The following is a 12,059-nucleotide window of genomic DNA, read 5'->3' as shown; positions in this document are numbered from 1 at the left end:
GAATGCCAGTGAGCCATTTCAGAGAGGAGCAAGGGCAGCTAACACCTGATTTTGAGTAGACTATGCTTTTGCAACCCTAATCCTAATTCCTTTAAGGATTCTGCTATAAATGCCTGTGAAGCTGTTGGCATTAATGCCATTCGCTCTAATGCTTCCTCAATAGTCCAATTTGCCCCTAAAGTAGCTAACACTCTCTGGGTTGCTGGATTGCTATTTTGCAAAGCACACTGCTTCAATAGCGCCCTGCAACACCAGCCCGATCTATAGCAGTAGCTGTTCTATCGATAAAATTTCCAAATGATTCTTCCCTACCTTGTTTAATGCCCATATAAGCTGGTAACCCTCCTGGCTCTTTAACCATGACTATTGCAGCACGCACTAACCACATAGACTCTCTAAGTTTATCAGCTCCCGATATCATCTGTGCCTCTGTACGCAAATATGTCCCTAAGCCCATCAGCTCCTCTACTGTCACCCCATGTAATGGGTCTCCCTGGGCTCGTTGTACAGCAACCGATTCATTTACCAACGCGTGCCAATGGGCATTAAATAATAACTGCTGATGCTGAGTGAATATCAACCGAACTATTCCTCTTAAATCATTAGGACATAAAACCTGAGTATTAAAAAGATAATCTAACATTTGCTTAACAGGTTCACTTTTTACTCCAAACTGACTAACCGTAGAACGTAGCTGAGTTAACAGCTTCCAATCTAAGGGAGTATATTCTGCTATATTATGCATAAGGTTCCCCTGTGCATCATACTGTGGCGTGTATGTAACTGGACATGCAAGACTAGAAGCTATTTCCACCGCCTCACCATCCCCCATTTGCATTACTTCTTTGGCCAAAGCAGCCCAAGCTTCCCTCCTCTGTTTAGCCATCTCCCCCCATGGATCACGGTGTGCCCCTGGGATGGGATCTGGCCCTTTAAGGGTGCTATGCTGCTGGTGCTTCGGTGCAGACACCGAGCTTTCGCATGGGGAAGGCAGTGAAGCAGGGGCTGGCTCGCGCGGGGGAAGCGGGAGCCCCCCCTCCCCCGCTGGAGCTGACAGTGAAACCGGAGCCGACTCAAGCGGAGCCGGCCTGGGGGAGGCAATCAGCCCCCCCGCTGGAGACGGCTCGCGCGGGGGAGGTGACCCCCCCACCGAAGCTGTAACCTGAGCCGGCTCACTGAGGGGAAGCGGCGGAGGCAAGGCTGGCGGCGGAGGCGAAGCTGGCTTGCTCCTACCCCCACCATCCGACCCGCCTGAAGCTGGTGGCGGAGGCAAAGCTGGCTTGCTCCTACCCCCCACCATCCGACTCGCCCTCCCCCTCTGACAGGAAAGGTGCAGACGGTTCCACTGCGCCTATAGAGAAATCCTCCACACCACTTTGCTGGGGACTCTTAGGCATAAGTACCTTAGTTACAGAAGTTGCCAGGGGATCATCCTCACGACCATACCCTATATTCCTCTTATGAGCTTCTGTCGCCCTTTCTGCTGCCTTTCTCTCATAGACCTGCTGAAGTAACGTGTTATAGACCACCCGCCATAACTTCCCGAATTTCTTTGCTGACTTATCATCGTCTAGTACTGTATCCCACAATATTTCCCCAAACTTTCTCCACTCTGATAACTCATGAACTGTATGAGGATTAGAAAAGATACCCTTAGCATGGCCATAAGCTAATAACCCTGGTAACTCCTTTTTTAAATCTATCCCTTTTATCCCACGCCGCTCTAAATAGGCGGTAAATAAATCATATGCCGCTTGCCTATCCATACCTATTAATCAGCGCGCGCTGTTGCAGCTTTCCAGGCTCCTGCGACACGTATTGGCTTAAGTCACAGTTGTGAACCTCAAGGGTGCTTCAAATTCCGGCACCGTCCCGGCTGCTGGGACCCAAACCCAACTTCCGGACCGTGGCGTAATCCCCTTTTTCTTTTAATCCGAGAAAAAGGGCAGAGATTCGGTTATGCCCGCATTCTCTCCACCATTTGTCGACGGAAGGGAACCAGGACATCAGTTTGATCATCAGAGGCTCAATTTTATTGATCAGTACGGCGGGTTAAATACAGTTAATAATGAGCTTCATACATATTGCAAAAGTTGAGCTCAGGATTGGTCAGCTTACATATCAGCACCTACGCCTACTTCTACATTCCTATGGTTCTACTTTTGATACTTTCTACATATTCTTAGGATATATTCAGGACTAATCTCAACTCCCTATCCTCATGTTGCAGCAAGGTCGCTGCTGACTCTTCCTTTCAGCTTGCTGACTGCTGACTTTTCTCCTTCAGCTTAACCAGTGGCATTATATCAGTGTGGCCTTTCTCAGCTAACCAATTATTAATAATACTCTCCACAGACCTTTGCACTCCATGGTTCCATGAGGCCTTGCTCTGTGGCAATGGACTTTTGGTTCCACGAGGTTCTGTACTCAACAGTGGTATCCTTAGTTCCAAGTGTCACCATGGCCCCTTGGTTCCACGGGGCTCCACTGTGTCACAATGGGCTCCATGATTCCATGATTAATGCAAAAGCTTTGCATAAACAATGAGCAACACCATGGTCTCCTTGGATCTGCATTGTCATAACCAACAATGGGTTCCATGAGATCCCAAACTGTCACAATGGATATTTGTCTCCATGTGGCCCCTCTGTGTCACAAAGGACCCTTGGTTCCATCTGCCCCAAAATGTCACATGGTTTTCCCTTTTCCTGCTGCAACCCACAGCAAACACCAGTGCCAGGGTCAAATGTCTGGCAAGAAGGAGCAAGGGGGGACATTTGGAGTAATGGATTTTGCCTTCCCAGGTCTCAGTGATGTGGGATGTGTCCCTGCTGTCCTGTAGATGGATGAACACCAGCCTGCCCATGGCAGGGGGTAAGAGACAACTGCCTCTGTCCATGGAACTGCAGCAGCAGAGAGGTCAGGAGAAGGCTGGGTTTAAAAGACTCTCACCAGCACAGGAAACATCAACCTAGGACATATTCTTGAAAGCTGACATTTTAGAGAATTCTTTTATACAGACATGGACAACCAAATACCAAGTTAAACAGTTTTGGCTTTCTCTGGGCCCTGAGACCAGTTGGAATCTTCTCAGCAGTCTGTGCTGTTACATCCTGTTTTAAATGATGAAATTGATAGCCAAATTTATAAGAAAATTTAGCAAAGATTTATTAATTTGTCTGTGAGACCGAAGTTTGGTTGTCAAAACCACCTCAGCCAAGGGTCAGCATGGAGCGCAGGATCGGTGCTGGGTGAACACGGATCTGACCTCCAAATGTCAGAGTCTCTCCCTGTTCATGAATGATGCTTTGCGCAGCAAGTTCTTATACAGTATATTCTTCCCGAGGCAGAAAGGACTGAATGTTCTTTGTGTCTCTTCACATGCAGAACCGTGGCTTTACATGTGCAGAGGTAGACAAAGACTCAGTCCAAGTGTCTCGATGTTGTCAGTCGACTCCGGGAAAGTCAGCATTCACATGTATCAGGGTGGCGCCATCGATCATCGTGGTAGATGTAATCATCAAGATGATAATCACTCTTAGGTGTACCCAGCGACCCAGGGAAGCCAGCAATTATTGGACTGGAAACTTCTATTCTTACGTTAAAACCCCAATGTTTATCTCAACGAACGTCCAGGAACTAGATATGAATAAGACACTGCTCCTGGCCAGGATGGTCAAAAGATATAGTGTGGATTTTAGAATATTTTATACATTAATAGCATGAATTATCTCTATCATATACTACAATCCCTCCCCATTTATATCACCAATTCAATTCATGTTCTCAAATTGCTAAATTTTTCATTTTCTACTTCTACCCACCACCACTGAGGGTCTTTCACAAACAGAGTGCTCCCTTACACTATTCTGTACTCCCCTTGAGGAACACCCTGTTATCCCATATTATTCACATTCGCTTTTGCTTGTTTCTCGAACTTTGCCAATACTTCAGCAGCATTGCTGCCACACTTCCTTTCTTCCAATCACATGATTTTAGATGTGTTGCCTCTGGAAGCTCCCTCCGAATCCACGGGAATTATCGCTATCTGCATTCCCTGGACCATGGAGTGGATCAGTCTAAAAAAGCATGGAATTAGACAAGGCAGGAATAGGATTCCAGCTACTGAACAGAGCACAAAAAACATCACTTTGTTCCACCAGGCCCCATCAAACAATTTGTCCCACCATGAAGATTGTAAAGTCCAGTTCCATTTTTGAACAGGGACATGGGCCACCTTTTTGATCTTGGCCCCCAAACCTCTTATGGTTTCCCCTTAATCATCGATTTCAATACAACATTCTGATTCGTTGAACTTTCCACACATTTCCCCTTCTTCGGCCAGCAAATAGTTCAAAGCTCTTCAATTTTGGTACACAAATGCCCGTACCTGGGTGTGCTGCCGACTAAGTAAATTCAGGGCCTCAGAGGTGTGATTCGAAACAATTTCCACCACTGCCTGCAGCCAAATCAGCCAGTTCAGTAGATAAATCGGAGTCCTATACCCATAGCTTCCATCCTGGGCCCACATGGCCAGTCCATAATAATCAATTATTCTTACCACCAGCCACTCTTCCTTCTCCCAGGCTTGCTTACCACTTATCACTGGTATCATCACTTTCAGGCTTCTTCTCTCCCTCCTCAGGGTCTCATACAGAGGAGCCCCTAGCAGATTACTTTTCGTTTGAGGGATAGTAAAGAACACTGGCCAAATCATGCCTGAAGTGCGTGATCCCTTCCACCTTGGGGGTAACTCACTGTATGCCTTCTTTCCACAAATCCAATAAATTCCATCTGGGGCTTTCCATCTAATGTTTATTTTCCCTGGGTCTCCCCAGTACTCTTTTAGGCCTTCCAAGGATTTAAAAGGGTTGGCACCAGGATTTTTGACCCAACACAGTTCTATCCTTTTGTTCCATTCACAATTTGTCTCATTCTTCTGGCTCTGGTACCCTGAAGGGGGTTCTGGCTGCTAGAGCTTGCTTTTGGTGTTTGAGTTCACCATCAGGGTAGACACACATGGGGTGCATCCCACCATTCCGGTGTACTCCTTTCCTTCTCGACTGGTGCAGATGGTTTCAATCACCCTCTGGTCCAAAATCCATCCCTCAGGTCTCTGTGCCAATTTTGAGACCCTCGGATTGTCCCATTTCAGAAGTTGTTCCGGACCCAAACCTTCCCCTTTCCAAGGCCATTTTGCTGCTGACTTCAGCCCCCCACAAATCCAGCAATTTCACATGCCTAGTTCAATTGCAATTTCTTGCATCAGGTCAATGAACAGGTTCCGTTCTGGGGAAAGCAGCTCCCCATCAGCATATTGTTTCTCCAGCAATTCATACTGTTCTCCCAGAGTTTTTATTCTTTCCTGTTCAACTTGCTTTCTCCTCATTTCTGACTCCCTTCCCTTCATTTCCTGAGTTATTTCTCTCATTCTTCCCTCAGGATCCTCACCATCTTTATTTTTCATGAAACAGACAACCCGATCATATTGCAGGCACACCCTATCATCATTCGCCTCTGCCAAATCCAATATAATTGGTTCTCTGCTCAAGGTAAATCTGCTATCAAATTTAACATTTCTTTCCATCCAATACATTTTCCTGTTCATCATGCATATCCCCAGCCTCGCATTGTCATAACACAATGGATTCACCTGGTGATACGGGACAAAGATTGATTCCATTTTTCCCCCAACCCACATGGTTCGGTTACATTGGTTACAAATGGAGATTGACATTATTTCTGCATTTTCTTTTTGTATCTGGTGTTTGTGCTTATCTGACTGCACGTTCCTTAGCCCTGCCTCATGATTAATACACCAAATCCCTGTTACCAATTCACACAATTTGACCCTCATGCCATTCTTCCAACAGTACCTGCCAGGTTCCCTGAGACAATCTTCCAGGGCTTGGTATGCTGAGGGTTTCTTGTTCCCTTTACAGCTGGGACCACCTGAGTGCAATTTCCGCACTCATCTGTGGAGCTCTCATTTCCGCCTCTCATCGGGGCCTCAGTGTGCAGACTCTGTGTCCTGCACATGGCTAGGCTCAGGACAATCAGGATTCCCACCAGGCATACTCCTCTACCTTTGCCTCCGCCCCCTGAGGTACCACCAGCGGCGAGGAAGACCATCTTCGTGGCAGCAGGAGTATTCTTCAGGGAATATATTCTCTGACCTGGCCACTTACCTCCTTTTAAAGGTTCCCCACCTTGAAATTCTGATGGCATCTGAGCTGCACGGGATCTTGATTGACTTTCGGCACTCCACATCCAATATTTCTGCCTTAGATTTGAGTGTCGACGGAAGGAGACCATGATATCAATTAGATCATCACAGGCCCAATTTGGTTGATCAGTACGGCGGGTTAAATACAGTTCATAATGAGCTTCATACATATTGTAAAAGTTGAGCTCAGGATTGGTCAGCTTACATATCAGCACCTACGCCTACTTCTGCATTCCTATGGTTCTACTTTTGATACTTTCTACATATTCTCAGGATATATTCAGGAATAATGTCTACTCCCTATCCTCATGTCGCACCAAGGTCACTGACTGCTGACCTCTCCTTTCAGCTTGCTGACTGCTGAATTTCCTCCTTCAGCTTAACCAGCGGCATTATGTCAGTATGGCCTTTCTCAGCTAACCAATTATTAATAATACTCTCCACATTTCCCCCGTTTTCTTCTTGAGCAAGGAGATTAGTTCGCCATGTTTTTGCTATTGTACGACTAACCATGTTTTGAATACAGTTAAAGATACAAGGCAAAATAAGCAAAAACAGTAAAATTACACCCAGAAGTCCTATAGCATAGATCACAAGGTTCCTCAGCCACGGTCCAAGTCCTAAGCCTTTAAGCCATTCGTCAATTCCTAAACCATCTTCTTCCTTAAGTTTGTGAAGTCCATGTTGTAACTCTTTTATCTTAGTGTGAATGGACACCGAATGATCAGACAGATTCATGCAACACATTCCCTCGAACTCTTCACATCCATGCCCTTGTGCTAAGAGCAAAAAATCTACAGCAGCTCTATTTTGCAAAACAGCATGGTTAACACTTTGCACATCTGCGGTTAGCATGTCTAGAATTTGTGATGTCTTGTTCAGCTCATCCCTTGCCCAGCATCCTAATTGTTTTGCTAAATTCATGGCTTTATTGGCAGATCCTCCTGGTAAGATAGTTGAAACCACCACCTGTTTGAATGTGCCCCAAAACTGTGGATCTCCTATCTGGCTTCAGTCTAAGTCATGTATGCTATGTTTTCTCCTGTTTGAATTTTGACTCAGCTGCATTATTAAGGTCATGTTGAGGTGAAACAATGACAATTTTCCCAAAAAACAGGGTCCACCCTGTGGTTTAGCTGGTATACCATTCCATGCCCTGTCTCCACAGATCAAAAATATTCCTGTGGGTAATTTCATTGGTGCTGTGATATTTGTGCTGTTACATTGACTGTAATGCTGTGGAGAGAATTCACTCACATTCAGGGATGAATCTAGGGTGGCCCATGTTTCTTTAGGTTGGTTTAAATTCTGAGCACCCGAAAGTTTGAAGCTAAACCATCCACCAGCTGTAGTGTTAGACATACTGGCGTTTGTACTTCCAAAAAGATCCAGTTCCTCAGGAGGAGAATGCAAAGAGGTGTTAAGTGATTGGATTAGTAAGCATTGACGGTAGCCATTACTCTGACCTGCAGTATACCCTTGTTGCGCTGGCAATGTGATGTTTGACATGTTAGACATACATAAGGTTTGATTGTTTATCAAACTGCATAATTCTCCAGGAGACCACACCGGAAGTCCCACCAGGCATGTTCGAAATGGGTTAGTGACTCCTCCAAGACTAAGACAAAGTGATGATTGGTTAGTTTGATTAGCAAGTGTCACCCATAAATTTTCCCTTGGTTGACTAAAGTGTGTTACTCCTACTGCTTCACTTGCTACAGCATTGAGCAGTATTACAAAAACAAACCTCATTTTTCTTTCTGCTTGCTTTGCTTCTCCTTTCTTTCCTTCAGCTTCCTTTGTTTTTCCTTTCTTCACTGTCTTTTCCCTGGTTTGCTAGATTGTCTATTGTAAGGCTGAGTCAATTCTTGAATATACTGATCTAATTCTAAATCAGCATCCTTGCTCACAGGTATAGCATGAGATAAGTTTGAAGGCAAATCAGCTTCACAGCGAGCTGCTGTGATGCGTGAGGCTTTATTAATTTCAAATATTTTAAGTTTTTCCGGCAACTTCCTCCTAAGATATGCTATAACCACTTGTTCTGCACTCTCAAAAAGATGTAATCCTGTCCGTCCTGGCAGGCCAGTACTTTGTTCAAGAGCTCTAACCCAGATATGATTTCGAATTCACCTTCCTGAACAAGGTGCACACCATAAATATCCTAGTGACCTCTGTGAATACCTATAAACCTGATTACAATCTGCACAATGCAAAGCTACCCATGCATAGCACTTATCTTTATCCTTTTTGCAAACATAACAAGGAAGTGAATGTAAGTAAGGACCAGTATAAAAGTCTGGTTCTTCAACCCAATGCAACCAATTCAATGGTGGTGATCGCAAAGCCTCTTCAGCTTTTTTACTATATGAGGCTAATAGTTCAAGCTCTTTCTTTAATACAAGGCATATCTTATTTCGTAATCGTAGTTCCTGTTCATTATCTTCTTCAACAACTATATTCTCCTGAGGGTCCCACAACTGTAAAATTGTCCTAATCATAGAAAATTAATTAGCAATCACTGATATCCTTGCTCAAATGAGATCGTTCCCTTTTTGCCTTCTTTTTCTTATCTGTCTTCAATCTTGCTGCTCCTGATTTTACTGGTCCTGCCACTTGCAAACTCAATTTTTGCAACTTGTCAATGCAGCAATCTAATGCTCTATCAGGATCCCCTTTGAAGGGTCCTACAATTGAATGCTGTGTTAAAGGCAATAATTTCCTACACCTCATAGAAACTATACGTGATTTACTTTGCACCTTAATTCTATTCACAATACATTGTACCTCCCATCGATAATAAGCAAGAATTTTCTGTTCAGGAGACTCAAAAAGATTTAAAGCTATATATGTGTTTTGCCCTGTTTGTCTCCTTAATTCATCTTGCCAGCTTTTGGCCCACGTCTGCTCGTCTTCAAAAGTGTGACACCACAAATCCCATACTAATGATTGTTCTATCCAAAAAGTTCTTTTACAACCCCCACAACGTAGAGCTATCCAGGCAGCACAATATGGATTGTGACAGTCAAGACAATGTTCTTTCGCTGGATTTGTTAAGCGAAAAGTTGATAATGAGTCAATAAAACCAATCAAGTCCTGGGCTGTCCGATAGTGACATGACAGTGCTCTGTCCATCACTTCCGAGTACCCCTTCAATTGTAACAGTAGTGGTTGTAGGACTAGAAGCAGTTTCTTCCCCAGTCGCTCCCTGTCCTCCTCCGTAAGGCGATCCACCAGAGGCTGCATCAAAAACAGGTTTAGTCCACTTAGCAGGCACCCACAAAGGCCCTGTAGGTGAGGAAACACAAAGATACCCCCGACCCCAATATAATACTTTTGCAGGTTTTTCCCATAATCCTGTACTTGGGTTCTTATACTTAACCCAGACCTCTGTTTCCTTAGTATTTTCCTGACCTGACCTCGGATGATGTTTCATTGCAGGAGGGGTATCATCTTCCCCAAAAATGCATAAATGTTTAATCACATACAAAACCTTAGCCAAACATGCTTGTGGATCTGCCAAATCTTGATGTTTTTCAATATACTGCTTAAGGGTACCGTTTGCTCTTACCCATAAAGCTTTCCTTAACTGTATCAGTAACTCATACAATCATTTATTATTCACTTCCTTAATTGCTGCTTCCTCTATTCATCTGACTACTCCTGCGACATACATAGAGTCTGTGACCACATTTAAAGGCTCCTGTAAGTTGGACACTGCCCATACTTCTGCTAACAATTCCAGGGTTTGTAAGCTATCCCTGTGTGTATTGTTCCTTTACCAATTCATGGGCGTGCATAAGGCTCTCCCCTTTTAATGGCCATTGCTTAACCATCACTGGTGTATCCGTTTTCCAGGTGAGTGGAATGGAGAAAGTCCAAGCAATGGCAATTACCCCGAAGGGTGCTGATTAGTTAACACCACTCCCAATTGTGTTAAAATGTCCCTTCCAATTAAGCAGGAAACTGTAGGAGGCAGTTGAACAATTGAAAACACAGCAGATACTTGTTGATTCTCAATGCACACAGAGAAAGACGGCGATCTGCTTGCCAATGTAAATCCTCCCACTCCTGTCAGCATGTTTGATGATGGGAATAGGGGCCAATGTTGTGGCCACGCTTCTGGAGAAATGATGCTGGTATGTGCTCCTGTATCCAATAATCCATAAAGGGTTATGCTTTGATGCCCATAAGTAATTTCAACTTTTTGCTTTGGTCTATTTTGTAAATCCACAGTTAAAAGTGTAACACCAGTAGAGCCAAAACCTTTTTCATCCCGTGTTTGCCCAGTAAATGATTGTATTCCCGATGTCATTTGTGATAATGGTACCAATTGTGTGATGCGTTGTCCTTTTGTAATTTTAATTGGAGGATAAAGGGTGTAAACCATGATTTGTATTTCCCCTGTATAATCCGCATCAATAACACCAGTCAAAACAAATAATCCCAACATAGTTGTAGAAGAAAGTCCCAGCAATAATGCTCCACATGTTTGTCCATTAAATATAGGAGGGCCCTTTACTTCAGTGGGTATCCCCTCAGGCCGGTTTGTCATTAGTGTGACGTCTACTGCTGATGATAAATCCAAGCCGAGGCTCCCTGTTGTTGCGGGTTGCAGACAGGAGGCGGCAGCGATATCACGGCAGCAGCTGGTGTCTCCGATGTCACGGCAGCAACTTGTGTCTGGGCGCGGCCCCCGTGATGCGTGCTCCGCTGATGGTTTCCCCACTGGCGCCTACAAGCCGTAGAATTGTGGGAGCTGGATCGGCAGTGTTTACACCATATGCCAGTCGCTCGGCACGTTCGGCGTGTGTGTCCTTCGTTGCCTCATCGGTAACACTTGAGGAATGGTTTTGAACCTCCTTGCGTGAATGCCAGTGAGCCGCTTCAGAGAGGAGTAAGAGCAGCTAACACCTGACTCTGAGTAGACTCTGCTTGCTTTTGCAACCCTATTCCTATTTCCTTTAAGGCTTCTGCTATAAATGCCTGTGAAGCTGTTGGCATTAATGCCATTCGCTCTAATGCTTCCTCAATAGTCCAATTTGCCCCTAAAGTACCTAACACTCTCTGGGTTGCTGGATTGCTATTTTGCAAAGCACACTGCTTCAATAGCGCCCCCTTCATGTAGTATGCAACACCAGCCCGTAGTATAGCAGTAGCTGCTCTATCGATAAAACTTCCAAATGATTCTTCTCTACCTTGTTTAATGCCCATATAAGCCGGTAACCCTCCTGGCTCTTTAACCATATCTATTGCAGCACGCACCAACCGCATAGACTCTCTAAGTTTATCTGCTCCCGATATCATCTGTGCCTCTGTACGCAAATATGCCCCTAAGCCCATCAGCTCCTCTACTGTCACTCCATGTAATGGGTCTCCCTGGGCTCGTTGTACAGCAACCGACTCATTAACCAGAGCCTGCCAATATGCATTAAACAATAACTGCTGATGCTGAGTGAATATCAATCGAACTATTCCTCTTAAATCATTAGGACATAAAACCTGAGTATTAAAAAGATAATCAAGCATTTGCCTGACAGGTTCACTTTTTACTCCAAACTGACTAACCGTAGAACGTAGCTGAGTTAACAGCTTCCAATCTAAGGGAGTATATTCCGCTATATTATGCCTAAGGTTCCCCTGTGCATCATACTGTGGTGTGTATGTGACCGGACATGCAAGACTAGAAGCTATTTCCACCGCCTCACCATCCCCCATTTGCATTACTTCTTTGGCCAAAGCAGCCCAAGCTTCCCTCCTCTGTTTAACCATCTCCCCCCATGGATCACGGTGTGCCCCTGGGATGGGATCTGACTCTTTAAGGGTGCTATGC

Source organism: Melospiza melodia, unplaced genomic scaffold, assembly GCF_035770615.1.
Source record: "Melospiza melodia melodia isolate bMelMel2 unplaced genomic scaffold, bMelMel2.pri scaffold_34, whole genome shotgun sequence".
Taxonomy (NCBI): domain Eukaryota; kingdom Metazoa; phylum Chordata; class Aves; order Passeriformes; family Passerellidae; genus Melospiza; species Melospiza melodia.
Note: the sequence above shows the minus strand (reverse complement) of the source record.